General features: G+C 39.3%; 1 pseudogene; it reads left to right on the top strand.

Moving 5' to 3' along the window:
• The first annotated feature begins 9,762 nt into the window (after positions 1-9,762).
• On the top strand, positions 9,763-10,687 carry LOC119535921 (annotated as a pseudogene).
• Positions 10,688-12,185: the final 1,498 nt, after the last annotated feature.

The following is a 12,185-nucleotide window of genomic DNA, read 5'->3' as shown; positions in this document are numbered from 1 at the left end:
ATCATTAGCATGGCATGAAAACCCTTGTTCATCTTTCCAGATTCAATTGTCATCACTCCCCTGAACCTATACTCCATCCACTTGAACTATTTCTCAGTCTTCCAACTTGCTCTCACATCTCCATGCGTTTGCTGATGTTTTGCCCTCCACTTGGTGTGCACACCTTGCTTTTATTCTTCCTTTAGTTCTCAGGTTAAACATCACCTATCACTCCACTCACAGCCAATTCTCCTTCATGCAATACACATTTTCTATGGAATATTTAATATGTTTATTAAAATTAGTATTTCTCTGTCTCCCTTACCTACTTTATTCATCTCTGTAATCACACAGTAGTGCTCAATAAATATTAACAGAATTGAATATAAAACTAAGAAATTCTTCTAGCACCTATACTTGGAAACACAGAAATCATCACACCTTATTTCCAATTGTATACCTCAGTATGGTTTGCTGTCATCTGTTTGTATTCATGAGTAGAGTCTGTTTGTTATTCCTTGGACACCCTACACACCTAAGTCTTACCTTCTCACAGTAGGTTCTCAATATATGTATATAGACATAGGTATATATATAGATATATAATATACAGATATATAGATATGTAATATATAGATACAGATATATAGATACTCCTGCTTCATGATAAAATGATTACCAATAGATTGATAAGAACTGGATTCCTTAAAACTCTCTGTTTATATTTTCCTTTCAGTCTGTGTGGCCCTCGTGTAACCTTGATGAAGCTCCTTGTAGCCATGTAAAGCAATGAACAGTGTAGATCATTATTTCAGAAGTGAATATTTCACTGCCCTGGGTCATAGCCACACAAGCTACAACCTTGCACTGAAGCATTGTTTCTGCTTCATAGTTGATTTTCCATAGACCTAGATGATACACTATCATAATAATTATTACATTCCACACCATACATCATTTGTTCTCTCTATCATCCAGGGATACTTAGGCAGAAATTATCCAACTCTCAATAGAATGCCAAATCTCTTAGACACTCACAAACATCATATTGAGTCTTCATGTTGAGAACATTACCACATAGGACTACATGATGATGCTTTCAAAAAACATCTGTTGTAGAAATTAAGACAATTATATCAGACGGTTTATGGGATCATAATAAGAGGAAGGAGGGGATGAATTCCAGAGGGACAAATGACCTGCTCTTAGTGGAAGGACAGTTCCAGGTGTAAAATGCTCTTGGGTACTGAGGAAAAGAAACAAGGCACCTGGTCAAGCTCTCACAGCCCCTCAGAGAACAGCCTGAAGTGGTATTTAAGGTGGTGGGCACTGCACTCAGCACCTACTCTCAGCTCTCAAGCTGCAGTCCTTTGGAATGCAGGTTCATATTTTATGAAGGGGTTACAGATCACATTAGACATGGTTGTTGCAAGAACGTATGTGAAGTAAAATACATAACAAGATGGCTTAGAGAATAGGAAGCTCTCAATAAATGGTGGCTATTATTTGTTCAGACTTCCTAGTATTTTTTACATTTCTATCTGATTCCCTTTCACACTTACCCAGGAGACACACAGTAACAAACCACCTCCTCTCCCCACCAAGACCACCCCAAATAAATCCCTTATCCTAAGAGCATAGATTAAAGTTAGCATGTAAAAGACTAGGTGGGTAAATGATGGTGTGAACTCAAACAGGGTAAAATTTTAAACAATACCATAGATCCCCGATGGGAAAATTTTCACAAGAACAAAATAATATCATGAGAGCTGAGCAGACCTATTGCTATGGGGTTAAATTCACACCACAAGGAACTCCTTCCTTCTTCCCACACAGGACACCCAAATGGTACTGCATGGAATCCCAGAACATGAGTAATGAGAGATACTGTAGAAGCCATTCTGCCCAGTCCTCTCCTTTTACACTTTCACAGAGGCAGATACTGAGGCTCAGAGAGGGAAAGTGACTTCCCCTAGATTACAGTGATTTGGAGCCACTTACACTCAGTCAGCCTGGAACACCCTTCTGGATGAGGAATTACCTACCTTTGGGTCAGGAATATTGTTTGGGCCCTATTCAGCCTTAGACCAAGGAATTGAACCTGGAGGCTCTTTTGCTCACATTCAGCAAAGCCATTGCCCTTTGTTGTAAGGACTTGTCACTCTGGGGGACGTCTTGGGCTGAAGAAATGAAGGGAGACTCCTGGAGTACAGGGGGCTCTCGTAGAATAAGACTCTTCCACCAGGCTACTTTGTCTGCACTGAAGCTTTCCACTGAGTTCAACACTTCATCTGAACTAAACCACCAAGTTGACTCAGTGAAACTTTAAAGTTGTAAGGAAAATTGTAGATCAATTAATCAACATTCCTCCATTTACAGATGAAGCAAAAAAGAGCCAGAGAGTTTAAGTGAATTCTCAGTCTCACAGCCAGTTATTGGCTGAAGTTCAAATGCATTAATGCACAAATGAGTTGTTTTCATGATACTGAGCTTAATTTCTAGTTATTCTGATTTTCTGATGGATATTGCCAATTACCACTGAAAGACTTGCTTCCACACAAGAGAATTCCATGGTGTTTAGACGGATATCTATGATGTTTAGAAAGAACAACTTGTGGTGGAATGGACAAATTAAAAAGGGAATGATTCGGGAAATCTGTCCCATGCCAATCTTTGGATCTAATGTTTAGAAACAGAAAAAAATGTACCAGAAGCAAATAATGTGTGATTTGTAGATCTTGCTTTTTAGTTTAGTAATCCCACTCACTATAAGATCAAGACTGTGTGTCCATACTGAGATGCTTGAACTATTTAAAATAAATTGAGCCACATGCTGTGATCAGGGTACCAAATTCCCCATGGAATCTTTCATCTTACCTTGAAACTTTGCCAAGAGAGTGTGAGTAAGGAAAAATTTCAAAATGGGCTCCAATTAACTCAATTAGAGAAGTTGGATAAGTTACAAACATCCAGTAGTTACACCCTGAGAGAGGGAAGCTAAAGATATGACATTAGGAGAGTTTTCATCCCAATATTCTGAGTAAGAGTGAGAGTAGGAGACTGAAAGGAAGAAAAAGACAGGTCTGGTCTGAGGCAGGGCTGCCAGCTGAGGGACTTTAGGCAAGTCCCTTCTCCTGTGTTTGATGTTCCACAGCCATAACATGACATGACTGAAGCAGATTATCTTCCATGTCCCTTCTCACTCTATCATTCTACACTGAGATCATTAGATTCTGAAGACCTAAAGGTCCCTAAATGTCTTTATAGTTTCCTAGATCTCCTGAAGACTGTGTTTTGGAGCTTTTATCCCCAGTCTTTTTCTTTATATTTTTGAGTTGGTAATTTGTATTGACCTGTCTTGAGATAACTGATTCTTTCCCTGCTGTGTCAAATCTACTGATGAGCTCGTCTAAGCATATATGTTACCATATGTTATCATAGTTTGTTATGACAGTCATACTCTGATTTTTTTCTTCTGTGGGTCTTATGTGGTAGATTTTAGTGCCCCTAACCCTGAATCAGAAGACCTCTAGTTATATTTACATAGGATTTATATAGGATTGTGTGACCAGACCTCTTTCCTGCTCTTTCTCAAAGGGTAGAGGGTTTTCTTCCCTTGTACCCACCCCCCTGCCCTGGTGGGTCTACACTTGGACCCCAAGGGACAATGGACAGACCTCTCACTCAGAGATAATCCAAAGAATAGTTAACACCAATCTTGCCCAAACTCTTCCAAAAAACTAAAAGGTGAGGGAACACTTTTTAACACTACTAATTCAATGAGGCCAACATCACCCTAATACCAAAGCCAAATAAAGATACCAAAAAAGAAAATTGCATACTAACTTCTGTCATAAATACAAATGAAAAAATCTTCAACAAAATACTAGCCAACAGATATAAAAGCACATTAGAAGAATCATATGCCATGATCAAGTGGGATTTATTTCAGGTATGTAAGGGGGTGTTCAACATAAGAAAATCAAATAATGTCATACACCACATAAATAATATGAAAGAAAAAGACCACATGATCATCTCAATTGATGCACAAAAGGAGTTTTCAAAATCCAGCAGCCATTCTTCATAAAAACATTTAGAAAACTAGAAATAGAAGTTATCTTCCTAAATATGATAAAGGGCATATATGGAAAACCCATAGCTAATATCACACTCAATGGTGAAAGACTGAAACCTTTCTCTCTAAGATCATGGACAAGATAAGGATGCCCACTGTCCCCACTGTTATTCAACATTGTAATGGAAGATCTAGCCAGGGCAAATAATCAGAAAATGAAATAAAAAGCATCCAAATTGGGAAGGCAGAAGTAAAACTTTCCCTATTTGCAGATGAAATGATGCTCTATAAAGAAAATCCTGAAAAGTTCACAACAAACTTCCAGAGCTTTTAAGGAATTTATCAAAGTGCTTGGGTACAAGATCAAAATGCAAAACTCAGTAGAATTTCTGAACACTAGTAATGAACAATCTGAGAAAGATATCAACAAAAAATTCCATTTACAATAACAAAAAAAGAATTGTATATCTAGGAATAAAATTAACCAGGTATATAAAGGACTTCTGCATGGAATACTAAAATCAGAAAACTAGATGAAATGGACAAAGTCCTAGAAACACATAAAAAACCTACACGGACTCTAGAACAAACAGAAGATCCCAACAGACCTATTACAAGCTAAGACATTAACTGTGTCATCAAAAACCTCCCGACAAATTAAGTCCAGGACTACATGTCTTCACAGGTGAATTCTGCCAAACATTCCAAGAATAATTAATATCAATATTGCTCAGAGTCTTCCAAAATATTGAAGAGGAGGGAACACTACCTAACTCATTCTGTGAAACCAACATCACCCAAATACCAAGGCCCAATAAAGACACTAAAAGAAAAGAAAACTACTGAACCATTTCTCTTATGCATATAGATGCAAAAATCCTCACCATAATACTTGCAAATTGAATCCTACAACATTAAAAGGCTTATACATCATGATTAAGTGAGTTTCATACCAGATATGTAAGGTTGGTTCAACATAAGAATATCAATTAATGTAAACACAACATTAACAAAATGAAGAGAAAAATTTTTACATGATCATCTTGATTTACATAGAAAAGGCATTTGACCTAATACAGCTTTCTTTCTTGATAAAAACACTTAGAAAGACGAATAGAAGGAAAATTCCTCAATATGATAAAGGGCATATATGAGAAATCCATAGCTACCATCATACTCAATGGTAAAAGACTGAAAGCTTTCCCTCTAAGACATGGAACAAGACAAGGATGCCCACGATCAACACTGTTGTTCAACATTGTCCTAGAAGTTCTTTCCAGAGCAATTAGGCAAGAATAAGAAATAAAAGTCATACAAATTGGAAAGGAATAGGTAACACTTTCACTATTTGCAGATGACGAACCTATACACAGAATATCACACAAAACAAGCTGCTAGAGCTAATAAACAAGCTCAGCAAATACTAGGGTACTAGATTAACATGCAAAAATTCATAGTGCTTCTCTACACTAGTAATGAACAACAGGATGAGGAAATCAAGAAAAAAATTCCATTTACAATATCAAGTAAAAGAATCAAATATCTAGGAATATATTTAACCAAGGATGTAAAGGTCCTGTACATGGAAAACTACAAAGCACTGTAAAAAGAAATCAAAGAAGACATAAATAAATGGAAGGACTTTCTATGTTCATGGATTCAAAGACTACACATTGTTAAGAAGTCTATTCTATGAAAATTGACAGATTCAACACAATCCCATATTGTAAAAGATGGACTATAGTTTATAGTGCAAATATATAAATGTTCTTTCATGAATTATAACAAATATACCACATTTATTCAAGGTGTTAATAATAGAGTGGTATATGGGAGAAAATACACCTAATATAAACTATGGGCTATACTTAATAATACAATTTTAAAAATCTTTATCAATTATAAAAAAAGATACCACACTACTGCAGTGTCAACAATGGTGGGTATAGGAGAACTCTGGATTTGCTATTTGATTTTCTGTAAAGCTACAATTTCTCTAATAAAAAAATGGACAATGATTTCTGTTAAGGATGCATAGAAATAGGTATGTTCAAACATTGTTGGTGGGGATGTAATATGGTGCAGCCACTGAGGAAAAGTTTGTCAGTTCCTCAGGAAGCTAAGTAGAGAATTACCATATGACCTGGAAATTGCACTACTAGATATATGCCCAGAAGAAGTGAAAGCAGGGACTCAAACTGATATTTGCACATGAATTTTCATAGAGCATTATTAACAATTGCCAAAAGATGGAAGCAACCTAAGTGCCCATCAACTGAGGAATGGATAAACAAAATATGGCATATACATACAATGGAATGTTATAAAGCTGCAATAAGGAATAAAACTGTGATGCATGCAACAAAATGGATGAACATTGAGGGCATTATGCTGAGTAAAATAAGCCACATAAAAAGGACAATTGTTGTATGATCTCACTGTCCACATTCTATCATTGCACTCTGGTCCAGAGTCCAGCAGTTTAGCTCATTTGCTCACATGTGGATTGAGGCTTTTCCAAGCTAGTCACTTCTCTGGCCATGCTTCTAATTAATGCAGCATTGTGGGGACAGAGGAAGTAATTGCTAGAAGCTTAGTGGAAGAGATAGTGAGAATGGGGGTGAGGAGGGACATCTGGGAGAGGAATTAATAAGAAGAGCAGAGGTGACAGAAAAGGAAAAGGCAGTTCTCAGGGAGCAAGCCTATCACATACTCCCCACTTTCCTGGATGAAGCCCAGATGAGCTGGACCTTATGTGGTCCTCTTCTGCTCTCTGAATAATCTCTCAGGCTAGTTTGAATATAATTTTCCTTAATTTCCATAATGTGCATGTTTTGCATGTACTGTAAGACCAAACAAAAACAAAATGTGGTAAGATTTCCATTTCATGAAATAACTTTTAAGTCACTCACCTGTTACCAAAGTCTTTTGGGGGTATACAAAATGATTATATTGTTTTTGGTTATAGCATTTCTTCTTTAATGGCAGGGTCTGGTCACTATGTCTAGGACTATCCCAGATCTCTGTCCTGAACATAAACCATCCCATAGGCCATTTTCAGAATCCATGTATCTTAGGAGAGTATAGAAGGAGAATTTCTCTCTAAAATGATAGATTTTCTGCTGGGACTTTCTAGGGGAGAGAAAATGTTTAATAAGCCTGGGAAAATGTCCCTGTAGATGTCAATTATTTCCTTGTTCCTGCCTCTGGCACTGCCACTGCTTATTGTTCTCCTGACTTTCAGCTACACCTTAACTTGGTTCCTCTGTGTGCAACCTTTGTGCCATCCTCATGGGTCTATGCCCCAGGCATATTTATTCTTCCACTCTGTCTTCTGTGAACCCTTTCAAAGTCCTAATTTTCCTGGAGTTGCAGGGCCTGGAGATTATCTGAACCCTTATAACCTATAAGATGCAGGATCCCCTTTACTTTCTTCTTCCTGTCTTATTAACAAATGTTATTTGATTTTTTATCAACCACAATACCAAAATGGTTATGATACAAGAATTGCTCAAACACAGCCCTAGGGGATTCATTTCTTTTGCTCTCTTTTCTACTAATGTGCTCTTCATGACTAACCACTCATAACCCTCCTCCATCCTCCAGTTATTGCTGATGTACTCAGTAGAACTTACCATAGCTTTCCAAGTTTATTGGTCAGAGTATCCAGAAGAAAAAGCCTGCAGCCCAACTTCCTAATGTCAACATCTCATGTTTTTTCCTACATTTTTATCCTCAAAGCAGTCTTGTTGAGGAAGGCATTTGATATTGTTCGGGGCAAATAAGGGGCAGTTGAACAATCTTTAATTTTAATAGAAATTATTTATCCTATGTTAATTTATTCACAAAGTTACTGAGCATTAAGGACATTTGTTTATTCATTTATTTAATCATTTTTTCAGCATACTTTCATTATTTTCTGGGGTCTGGCTGAGGTCTGTGTGTTCTGATTTATACATGGTCCAGGGCAAACATTTGCATATAACCTCACTCTTCTTGAAAACAAAATGCTTTCTGCAGACTATATTTTTGCTGTGGTATAACAGAAAGAGTTATGGGTGGTAGTCCTGACAGTTTGAACTTGAGCACATCACTCTGTGAGTTTTACGTCTTGCCTATGTAAAATGAGGGAATAAACAGTGTGCATTTCCCAAAATAGTCCTGTGGATTTGAGCTACTACATGCAAGGAGTTTAGCCAGTATCTGGCACATATTAGGTGCTCATTGAATAATAGCTCAATGTAATGAGATTATGTGCAATTGTAAAGTCCTATACACATTTAGTTGTCATTATTTTTGACCCTCCATAACTATCATTCATTCATCTATGTATTCAAGAAATAATCAAGCACCTACTATGTACTAGGCAGTGTTCTGTGCTTTTGGGATGCCTCAGAGCACAAAACGATAATGATTACTGACTCGTGTATCTGGTATTCTAGTAGGGCAGAAAGAAAATGACATATAAATGTAATAAATAAGTTAATTTTATAATATGTCCAAAGGTGATCTGTGCTATGGAAAAGAGAGAAACCAGAGCAGGGTAAGGGGCACTGAGGGTGTGCTGAGTGTTTGCAGTTTTAAATAGGGTAGACAAAATAGCCTCATTGAGAAAATGGTATTTGCACAAAATTTTAAGGAGGTGAGGGAATTAACCAGTAGATATCCAGGGGAAGAATACTCCAGGCAGAAGGAACAAGGGGTGCAAAGATGAACATTATGGGGTGCTTCAGTGTTTGATGACTATTAAAGGAGACAGCGTGCTTGTGAAGCAGTGAACAAGGGAGGGGGGATTGGAGAAGACGAGGTTAGAGAGTCAATGGGGACCAGATAATGTAGGACCCCAGTTGTTGTGGTAAGGACTCTGATTTTCACACTGAATGGATTGGGGAACTCTTGCGGGGCTTGGAAAGAGCACTCTAGCTGCTGTGATGAGAAGAGACTGAGGGTGGGGTGTGTAGTAAAGGTGAATAGGGAGAGTGGTTAGGAAGTAAGTGAGAGGTGACTGTGGCTCAGGCCAGGGAGGTAGCTGTGGAGGGGGTGAGCAATAGCTTAGGTTCTGGCTACATTTTGAAGGTAAAGACAAAAGGATTACTTAGTGGATTAGATATGCAAGAAAGAGACGTGCAAGAAAGAGGAATCAAGGATAACTCCAAGATTTCTAGGCTGAGCAACCTAAGGTCAGAGATGCCAACAGCTGAGATAGAAGCCTGCAAGAAGAATATGTTTTGGGGGAAGACTGAAGTTCAGTTTTGAACATGTTGAGGTAGACAGGACAGGTTTTCATTCATTCTGTATCCTACAAACGTTTACTGAATGCATACTGTGTACCAGACATTGAACTAGCATTAGTCCAGCACTGGAAATCAGGGCCCTGCCTTCAAGCAACCACACAATAGTGGGGAGAGTAGACAGTCAAATAAACAATTACAGAACAATGTAATAAGCAGCATGATGAAATGTACCTGGTGTGACAGGTGTGATGGGGACACAGAGGAATTTAAAGGAATCCTTATCTTTTTTTAATTTAGAAACTGAAGTCCTGAAAAGTTCATTGATGGGTCAAAGATCACAGTTAATATATGGCACAGCTGGGACCTGAGTACAGTGTGTTTGAGTCCCTGGATTTGGGAACCTTTTTTATATCATATAATTTGCATTCTTGCAAAGCCAACCACTTCCTCAGTGCTCTGGACAGAGAATCCATGGGCACCAAGAACAACGTAACTGAGTTTGTTTTGTTTGGCCTTTTCCGGAGCCGGGAGATGCAGAATGCATGCTTTGTGCTCTTTTCCCTCTTCCATGTGCTCACTGTCCTGGGGAAACTTCTGGTCATCTTCACCATCAATGCCAAAAACCCTGAGTGCTTCCATGTATTTCTTATTCAGCCATCTGTCTTTTGCAGACGTGAACTATCCATCTACCACACCCAAAATGATCGCTGACACTTTGGTGGAGCACAAGGCCATCTCATTCAATGGCTGCATGGCCCAGCTCTTCTTTGCACACTTCTTTGGTGGCACAGAGATCTTCCTCCTCATGGCCATGGCCTATGATCACTTTGTGGCCATCTGTAGTCCCCTGCACTACGCAGCCATCATGGATTGGCGGAAACGTGCTCTACTGGTGGAAGCTTCCTGGGTGGCTGGTTTCCTGCATTCCATCCTGCAGACACTCCTCATGCTTCAGCTGCCCTTTTGTGGGCCCAATGTGATAGACAATTTCTTCTGTGACATCCACCCCCTGCTGAAGCTGGCCTGTGTGGACACCTATGTGGTGGGGCTCATTGTGGTGGCCAACAGTGGCATGATCTCTTTGGTCTCCTTCCTTATCCTCATCATCTCCTACCTGGTCATCCTACTGAACCTGAGAAGCCAGTCATCTGAGGGCTGGCGCAAGGCTCTGTCTACATGTGGCTCACACATCATCGCTGTCCTTTTGGTCCTTGTGCCTCCTGTGTTCACATACATCCATCCCTCCATCACCCTGGCTGCTGAAAAACTTGTCATCCTCTTCAACATTGTGATGCCACCCTTGCTGAACCCTCTGATCTACATGCTGAGGAACGGTGAGGTGAAAAATGCCATGAGGAGACTGTTCAGGGTCAGGAGGCACTCTGGGGAGAAGTGATACTCCAGGGAGTCTGAGTTTAGCCAGGAAATTGTAAGACTTTCCATCTTTTAGCATCTAATAGGTTTCGTATCTCCAGTTTGATGCATGTAATGAAAACTGTCCTCCAACTCTTTTCATAATAACCATCCCACATGGTCATTCAATCTTTTATTCATTAAAATGTATTGAGTGTCTGCAGTGTCTGTAGTCCTGGGAATATAAATAAAAGTAAGACATAATATTTGTCCTTAAAGATTATAGTCAGGGAGGCTCTTAGAGTGACAATCAACAGCTTTCATGCTTGCTCTCTTTTTCAGGAGAACTGTGGGAGCATGTGAATGAGAGAATCTCTTTGGAGTCCAGGTGTCTCTTCCATACAATGGATAATTCACTACATTAAATGAGATGGTATTTTTATGGTAGTCAACACAGAGCTTGATGAAATTCCTTCTTTGAAATGATATTGAAAGAAATTTAGGTCTTATCCCTTCACTTCATGCTCCCAGAAGGCAGATGAGTAAATAAAGGTGAAGAGGCTATGGGATTCATCCAAAGTCACACAGTAAGTCTGGATCAGTGTGGGGACTGAAACCCAGGTGTCCTAAGTCTACTCTCAGGGCTCCTCCCACCTCAGGACCCTCAGCAAAGAGCTAGTGAGTGAACGCTGAGCAGAACTGACCAGACTCTTACGAAGGACTAAGGATTGGTGGTGACCTGCCCTGATGGGGGACAGAGCTCAGGACAGGAAGTTGTCAGCCCTCTTCCAGCAGTGTCAATTCCTCTCTCTCCAGCAGGGCAGGGACCCCATTTCACCCCCATTTGCTGTCCTTTGTTTTGCTGTTGGAGGGAGCCAGGTTTGTGCAGGATGGAATTAGAAGAACTGGGTAGACATCTGGCTTTACCCTTCATGGGATATTTAACCTCACTGGGCTTCAATTTCCACATTTACAAGTGGAGACAGTAACAATATCTGTTCAGAAGGTTGTGTAAGGACCTATCAGACTATATAAAGTCTTATATCAAAGTTTGCTTTTCAGTGGCAGCTGCTACCTCTGGTTTTCTTAAATGTCTTCTGTTCCTTTTTCTCTTCCTATTCCCTCTTCTGTCTCTGCAGTTTCTCCCAAAGCCCTGGTTGACTATAGGATTCATTCATTCACTCCACAAATGTTCACTGAGCACTTATCAGTTACTGTTCTTAGAGTTGAAGGTAACTTAGGAAAAAACAAAACAAAACACCCAAAACAGACAAAAATCCTTGCTCTCATGGCACTTATATTTTACTGTGTGCCAAAAGCTGACTCCTACTGAATTCTTCCAATAAACCAGACAGTCTTGTAAGTGTTTTAACTGTACCAACTCCTTTAATCCATACAACAACCTCATGAGTTGGTGCATTCATCAGGAGGACTGTGAGCAGAGATGGGTGAGGGTGATGGTGAGAAAGCTCTTTGGTTCCATCTATGTTTCACAGACACAAATTCAAATGTTGATCTCAACTATGAGAACAAGAACAATG

Source organism: Choloepus didactylus, chromosome 6 (assembly GCF_015220235.1).
Source record: "Choloepus didactylus isolate mChoDid1 chromosome 6, mChoDid1.pri, whole genome shotgun sequence".
In the NCBI taxonomy this organism is placed as follows: Eukaryota; Metazoa; Chordata; class Mammalia; order Pilosa; family Megalonychidae; genus Choloepus; species Choloepus didactylus.
The sequence above is the reverse complement of the archived record's forward strand: the minus strand, read 5'-3'. Positions and strand labels throughout refer to the sequence as shown.